At 35.6% G+C, this 8,279-nt stretch overlaps 1 pseudogene; it reads right to left on the bottom strand.

Moving 5' to 3' along the window:
• Positions 1-3,837: 3,837 nt before the first annotated feature.
• LOC119525686 lies at positions 3,838-5,429 on the bottom strand (annotated as a pseudogene).
• Positions 5,430-8,279: the final 2,850 nt, after the last annotated feature.

Raw genomic sequence — 8,279 nt, forward strand, 5'->3', positions numbered from 1 at the left:
CAGCTGTGAGTGACATTTTGGAGAGAAGTTGCACTTAAGAGAGGACTAAATGCCCCAAGAGCAACATTTTGGAGAACATCATTTTGGAACACAACCTGGGAGGAAGCAGACACCAGTCACATGCCTTCCTATCTAACACAGGTTTTCTGGACACCAATTGTTGATGCCTTACCTTGGAAACTTTATGGACTTAAGACTGTAACTTTATAACCAAATGAACCCCCTTTATGAAAGCCTATTCATTTCTGGTATTTCATGAAAAGGCAGCATTAGCAAACTGGAACAGGATGATCATAATTGAGTACAATGACCTCAGTTTCTCAGAGTTTCATTGCTTTTCCATCTAGGTCTTCTTTACATAATGCAGAGAACCTTCTCTGGCCACCAGGACTCCAGAACTGCTGTTTTTTGTCATTTTATGCCTGTTCTGTGGATGTTTTATGGTGGAAGGAGTTATGCCTATCATATTCTTTTTCAGTTTGCTAAAGCTGCCAGAAATGCAAAATGACAGAAATGGATTGACTTTTACAATGGGACTTTATTAGTTCACAAATTTACAGTTCTAGTGCCATGAAGATGTCCCAATTAAGGCATCAAGTGGTAGATGACTTCTCCAAGGGAAAGACCAATGGTGTCTGGAACACCTCTGTCAGCTGGGAAGGCATGTGGCTGGTGTCTGCTGGTCCTTTGCTACCAGGTTGCATTGCTTTCAGCTTCTGATTCCAGTGACTTTCTCCTGATGCTTCTCTGGGTTTTCACTTAGCTTCTCTGAGGCAAAAATCTGTGCTTCATCTCTTAGCATCTCCAAGCATCTGGGTCTAGGTTGGCACTCTAAGTGTTTCACTTCAAAATGTCTTTGCCTTTTATCCATTCATAGAAGACTCCAGTAAACTAATTAAGGCCCATTTTGAAATGGGTGGTGTCCCATCTTCATGGAAATAATCTAATCAAAAGTTCCCACCCACAGTTGGGTGGGTCACATCTCTGTGGAAAGAACTAAAAGAAAAGATTCCAGACACAATAGGTCTGCTTCCACAAGACTGGATTAAAATAACGTGGCTTTTCTGGGGTACATAGTAGATTCAAACAAGCACTTATTCCCTATGTTTTTAATGAAGGCCATTACAGGTATAAATTCATCTCTGAGCACTGCCTTTGCTGCAGCCTATAAGTTTAGGTATGTTGGGTTTTAAGTTTTCATTTGTCTCAAGGTATTTTCTAATTTCTCTTTGATTTTTGCCTTAACCCATTGGTTATTTTTTAATAGTTCAAAATCTTTCATAGAAATTTATTAAAGAGGAGGCAACATTAGTTTGACATTTGACAGAGATGAAAGTAACTCTCAATAACAATCTGGTCTAATAATTTTAGACCACAGATGAGGATAATTTCTAGTTGCAAATTTAAATCAGTGAAGTATAATCAATACAAATAAATGAAATATAATGGTAGTGTTAGATGATCCTTCACTGTTTAACATTCTTAAAAATGAAGAGTAATATACTTATGGTCCCTTCATAAAACTGTCCCCTTAAGCCATAACAACTTCAAAATACCTTAACTTACATCAGAGATTATCACATTTTTCAATTCCTATCCTATATATATTCATCATATATAAGTACCCATGACAACAGAATTATACAGTCTGTTTGAAAAAGTTGAATAATGTTGGTCTTACAAGTTTTACTTCAAGTTTAATCCCTCATATCAGTAATACTTAGATGAACTTCCCTTTCCAATATTTTAAAAACTAAAGGCATTAAATTTCTATCTAAAATCAGTTTTATCCATGAAACTATATATGTTGTCTCCTGACACATGACAGCAAACATCATGCACATGTTCTCAGAGACTAATGCCATTATGAATATGAAGAATTTCATACATATAATTTCCATAACAACTTAAAAATCAATTTTAAAAAATTGACTACCTCACCATTGGGCAGATGTCCAAATGCTAAGTTTTAATTTCAGCATTACCTTATCTCTCCTCAAAAATAAGTTGCTACATGAATGTTAAAAGTGTAATAAGTTAAAAAAGATAATAAAAATTAACAAAACCTTGGTTTAGGATAGCTATAGCTTATATATAAAACAGATCACCAAATGATGTGAAAACTTGTTTACTAGAACAGAGCATCAGAGAATATTTAATGAACATTATATTCCAAAGAAAGAAGCAGAAAAATCACATAGCCAGGTTGTGTTCACATGAGTTTTTTAACCCCATTGTTCCCACTCTTCACATACACTATTCTAAACAAAATCTATTAACACAACTAAGACCAAGAAATTTTGAATTGATGTTAAATAAAATTAGTTTGGCTTACTGCCAAAGGAGTTAAGATAAGTAAGTTCACCAAACATGCTATAATATTCCACACAGAGCATGAGTTAACAGTGAAAAACAAAAGCCAGTCTCCTTATTTTGGCTACAGATAAAAAATTCACATTAAAAAAAAAAAGATTTGGCATTTAATATGGAAACTCTGCAACATATTCTAAGGGTTGTTGAAGAGGCCCTTAGCAAAAAAAGGGATACCTATGCTAGCAGAAGCAACCATGACCAAGATTTTATATTTTGTTGTATGAAAAAAGCCTATAGAGTGACAGAAAAATACTCTAATTATAAAAATCAACTAGATCACTAGTTCTTTAAATGCAGGACTGGCAAAAATGATATTCCTGGGATGCAACCAAAAAAACAGACAAAACAAACAAAACCAAATCAGCTGATACTTAACATAGAAGCCTCAAAGAATACATGATTTTTTCCTTTATCATTCCTATATTACTTTTCCTTTTTCAGACCTCACAAATACTAGCTGGAATTTCCACAACTATGAGACAATGCATTTCTTTCTTCTAAATCTCCTCTCTTATTACAATAACTATGAAACCAAAGCACAATGTGCTAACAGTTATCACTTAAAGCACTGTTCTGACACACTTCAGCATCTATTTCTTGGCTCTTCAAAATGGTGGTGCTATTTTACTCATTCAGTAAATACTTCTTTTTGCTTATGATGCAGTGACCTGTTCCCTGGACAAAATATTCACAGTGCAGTAGGCCAGAGCTCTAAAACCTACCTCATTTCTCAAAATCATAAATATTGCTTTACCAGAAAGTATGAAAACACAAAAGAGGAGGTTCTGAGTTGAACTTTTTAATATTCACAGCTTAAAAAGTGGAGAGGTTGATCAAATTTTTAAGATATAACTCTTGTATCAAAGGGCACTTGTATCAAAGTAGTAAATCCATCTGGTGAATAATAAGGCCCCAGTAGAAGCTTCTCTCAATTAGCTGATCAAATCTAAATTAGCCCTACCATCAAAAACAAACTTCAAGATCTTGTTTCATAATAAGAATGTGTAACTATCATACAATCAAGTTATGAACCACATCATATAAGTTCTGAAGCAAACAGAAAACAGAACCAAATTTAGGATCTAAGCTCATGGTTTAAAGCTTTCAAGAAATGAGAAACATAAAATGAGGTCTATGCAGTTTGGGTAGGACATGCAGTGATATTATCACCACATTTTTGTAAGCATGACAGCTGAATCAATTTCTATGTTGAGAAGATATACATGCATACCATTTCTCTATTAAATACATATACATCTCAAATAAATACATCCTTATAGGAAATGTTGATTTTTCAGTAAATTCTTTTTGAGTACAATTTTGGACTGAATTACAATAGATTATAACTCACTGCTGTATACCTTAAATTGCTTAGAACATTACAGATGTTTGCACAGAGAATTATAGTAATATATACAAGCACATAAATAAAAATAGGATGAACATTTAAAGTAAAAAACAGGTTTATAACCAAGCTGTATAGACATTAGGGGGTTTAGGTCTTAGCAACAGGCCACTCAATTTGGCAAAAACCAATTGCTCACTCTTACAACTGAGACCACTGGTGGCACTAGATGTCCTGGAAGCCTCTCTTAGTGACCTGCTATATTGGCCAAGAAGGCTATACTGGCCAAGAGTAGATCTCGCTGATCTTGAGGATGGCAATGAGTTGAGGTAACCCATGTTGTGATGAGAGTCCATCAGTTGTTCTGAGCATTTCATACCAACTGTTGGTTTCACAGCTTCAATAAAGTCAAGTTTTCTCTTTCAATCCTTTTTGTAATCTCTGTCTGTTGAGAGCATTATGATGTATCTTAGGAGGAGGATGGCCAATCAATCATCTAGAAATTTTACCTTTGCTTCCTGGTTTTTCAACCTGTCTGGATAATTCTTTCAAAAGCCTCTGATTTTCCCAATCAATCCATCTCACCTCTTCCCTTGTGAAAGAGCAGTTTTACCTGGGTGCTACTGAAGGGTGATCCAAGTGTTGTTTTTGTGGTCCCTTTTTATCTAATCACAGAAAAGCTTCGAAAAGATGATTGATGTCCATTGTGTCATGTAAGACTTTTTGTTTATCTTTGTGGTCTAAATTAGAATCCAAAAATGAAGACATGGAGGTGGGACTGGGCCCACATTTTTCTTTCCATTTCTTGGATGATTTCAAATGTTTGGCATTCTGCTTTAAATCCTCAACATTTCCATATACTTCTTGATTCACATTTTCTTGTCTTTTAACTTTTACTTTTGGAACATTAGATGCAGCCAGTTCAAAAGACTGAATAGGGCTGATGTCCAGGGTTGAGAGAGGAGTTACATCAGTTACAGTATCTTCAGATTCCTCAGTACGGTCACCAACTTTTGGTTTAGTACTTAAAGGTTGTTTTCTTATTGATTCTATCCCTGGTTTATATTTCTGTTTTGGTGATTAGAGGTTTATACCAGATACATGTTTCTTCAATGATGGAGATGATTCAGAGATACAGATTGTTCAGATAGATGGTCTGATATTTGTATCTGAACTTGAAGATGAGGAAGACAAAGAGAGGAGGAAGAGGAACTAATTTTGGAATATTTTTTATTCATGCTTTTTTTTAAGTTATTAGATGGTTTAGCTGACTTGAACCTGATGTGATGTCTTTTCCCAGCATCACTGCTTTCCTCTCCATCTGTATAGTCATCACCTTCACTGTTTACAATTTGGAGGATTCTACTTGAAATAGGCAAATGCATATTATGTCCTGTTGTAGCATCATACAATTTTTTCTATTTTAAAGATGTGGTCAAAGATAAAGAACTTCTATTTTGTGTAATATCCTCTACAGTGTGCTCTTCTGAAGGATTTTTCTCTTTTCTTTCATTTCTCTTTTCAGTAAGGTTTTCCTTTGTCCTTCAAATTTCATGTTTACATTTTCTGTATGTTTCTCTACTCCCTCTTTAGGGTCAAAATCTTTCTCATCAAACACTGAGTTACTTTCACATTTCTTTGACTCTTCAATGTCACTGTCAAAGAAAGAATGGTCCACTTCACCTTCTGTTATATCTCCAGTCTGATCCATGATGGCAGAAATATACCTGGATGCTCACTGCTGCCTGGGATCTGGAGAGGGGAAACAGATCCTGAACAATGGTGGGGGATGGTCACACCACTGACAGGAACAGGAGACAACGTGCACGACTCTCAACCAGGTGCAGCTGTTACAGCCCCTCCACACACTGCCCACACACATTGGTTTTTAAAAAGTGTACATTTTAATCCACATATTTTTGAATTTTCCAGCTTTTCTTCTGTTATTGATATATTGCTCCATTCTATTATGCTAAGAGAAGATATTTTGTATGACTCCTCCTTTTTAAATATATTAAGACTTGATTTGTGGCCTATCATGGTCTATCTGGGAAAATGACCCACATGCACTTGAGACGAATTTGCATTCTGCTGTTGCTGGGTGGCATGTTTTATGTATGCCTGTTAGGTTTAATTGGCTTATAGAATTGTTTCAGTCCTCTATTTTCTTATTGATATTCTGTCCAGAGGTTCAAAATGTAATTGAAAAATGTGCATTGAAATGTCCATCTGTTACTGTAGAACTGTTTCTTCAATCTGTTAAAATTTACTTCATATATTTTGAGGTGCTGTTAAGGGCATTGTTTATATTGTTATGTCATTTTCCAGTATTGCACTTTTTTTCAATGTATAATAACCTCATTTGTCTCTTGCAACCATTTTTTATTTAAAGTCCATTTTCTTTGACAATGATATAGCCACACCTACTCTCTAGTGGTTGCTATTTGCATGAAATATATTTTTTCCATCCATTTACATTCAACCTCATTGTGTCCTTATATCTAAAATAATTCTCATGCAGAGAGAATACATATGTAACCTATTTCTAAAATCCAGTCTGCCAATCTCTGCTTTTTAGTTCACCATGGAGAAAACCTTTTAATGTTCCTTGCAAGGCAGGCCTGCTGGTAATGAACTCTCTTAGCTTTTGTTTATATGAAAATATCTTAATTTTTCCTTTATTTTTGAAGAATAGTTTCACCAGATATAGAATTCTTGTTTGACAGTTATCTTTCAGATCCTGACATATGACATCCTACTGCCTCCTTGCCCCCATGGTTTCTAATGAAAAGTCAGCACATGATCTTTGGAGTATCCTTGGTACGTGACATATTGCTTCCTTTTTGTTGCTTTCAAGATCTCTTAATGTTTGGCATCTGATAGTTTGATTATAATGTGTCTTTGTATGGATATCTTTGTGTTTATCCTCCTTGGAATTCACTGAGCTTCTTGGGAGGTGTATATTATGTTTTTCAACAGATTTGGTTAGTTTTCAGCCATTTTTTCTTCCAGTATTTCCTTTGGCCCTCTCTTTTTCTCTTGTACATCTGGGACTTCTGTAACGTGTATGTTGATATGCCTTATGGTTTCCCACAGATCCCTCAGGCTCTATTGATTCTTTCTTTCTTTCTTTCTTTCTTTCTTTCTTTCTTTCTTTCTTTCTTTCTTTTTTTTACCATTTCTGCTCTTCTGACTGGGTAAAACATGAGTTTTATGTCTTGGTGACTCTGAAAAACTAATACTCTCATCCCATGGGATGACTCCATGGGGCTATCAGTTTGTGACTGTTCCAAACTAATTTTGATTCCAAATGGGAAAGAAAGGAAGAAAGTACTGTCACTTTAAATCCATTTTAAGGCTCACTACTTCAGCCTGGAGGGCAAAAGCAGGGATGATCAATCAAAACACACAGTCTCAATCTTTGGAGGACAGGGGCCTTATTGCCCACCCTGGCATCAACAAGCCACACTAAGGCAGCAGGCCTCATCCTGCACAGCTGTGTGGCAGGAGGTTACTGGATAGAGGATGGTAGCTGCTGCTGTAGACAACATAAAATACATTGAAATTCACCAGCCACTTCATGGAGCTCTTCCCTGGAAGATACAACTCTTCCACTGTATACAAAAATTCCAAAATAGTGTATTTAGACAATTTCTTCCAGTTCAATACTTGTTTTGGTGGAAACACTACCTCCTGGAGATTTCCTACTCCACTGTCCTCCCATAATCCTCTTTGAACAATTAATTTTAAGATAGATATTACTATACCCTTTATACCATTCTCAGTAGAGACAAGGCAAAAGAAGAAATTTATATTAATATCTTTAGATAGTTGCAAAAAGTCTAAGCAATTCTTTAATTTCTTCTTGTCCTTTTCAATACTTTTTTGTATTTGAATCTTGGTTTTCAGAGATTAAAATGACCAATCCTATCTTCTTTTGGTCAATTGCATAACACAGATATAATAGGCAAAGTCATAAAGGCAAAAAGTGGATTAGAGGTTTCTGGGAGTGGAGGCAGTGTATTTGGGGGATCAAGGGCTGGTGGAGAGTTATTGCTTAATGGGTTTGGAGTTTCTGTTCAGCATGATGAAAAGGTTTTAGGAATGGATAGTGGTGATGGTTGTACAACATTGTGAATGTCATTAACCACACTGAATTGTTCACTTAAATGATTAAAATGGCAAATTTTATGTTATAGATTCTTTACCACCATAAAAAGTTTAGTCTTTTATGAAGGAGCAAGTGATATTACATTGATAACTGGCACAACTCAGAACCTCACTATTCATTAATATAATAATATGACAATAATGGCAGAAGCCTTTTGGGTGCTTAGCAATGTACGTGGCACTGTGGTAAGAACTTCCCACATATTAGCTCATTTATTCTCCACCAAAGAATCCCATGAGTTATGTTGCTCCTCTTATCAGCATTTTATAGTGGAGGGCTAGAGAAGTTAAACAGCTAAACCAAGGACATGGAACTGGAATGGAAGAAGAGGCTGGATTCAATCTGAGGCATTCTTAATAGACTTGCTACACCAAGATGACCCATCAGCAT

This window comes from Choloepus didactylus, assembly GCF_015220235.1.
Source record: "Choloepus didactylus isolate mChoDid1 chromosome 25 unlocalized genomic scaffold, mChoDid1.pri SUPER_25_unloc3, whole genome shotgun sequence".
NCBI lineage: Eukaryota > Metazoa > Chordata > Mammalia > Pilosa > Megalonychidae > Choloepus > Choloepus didactylus.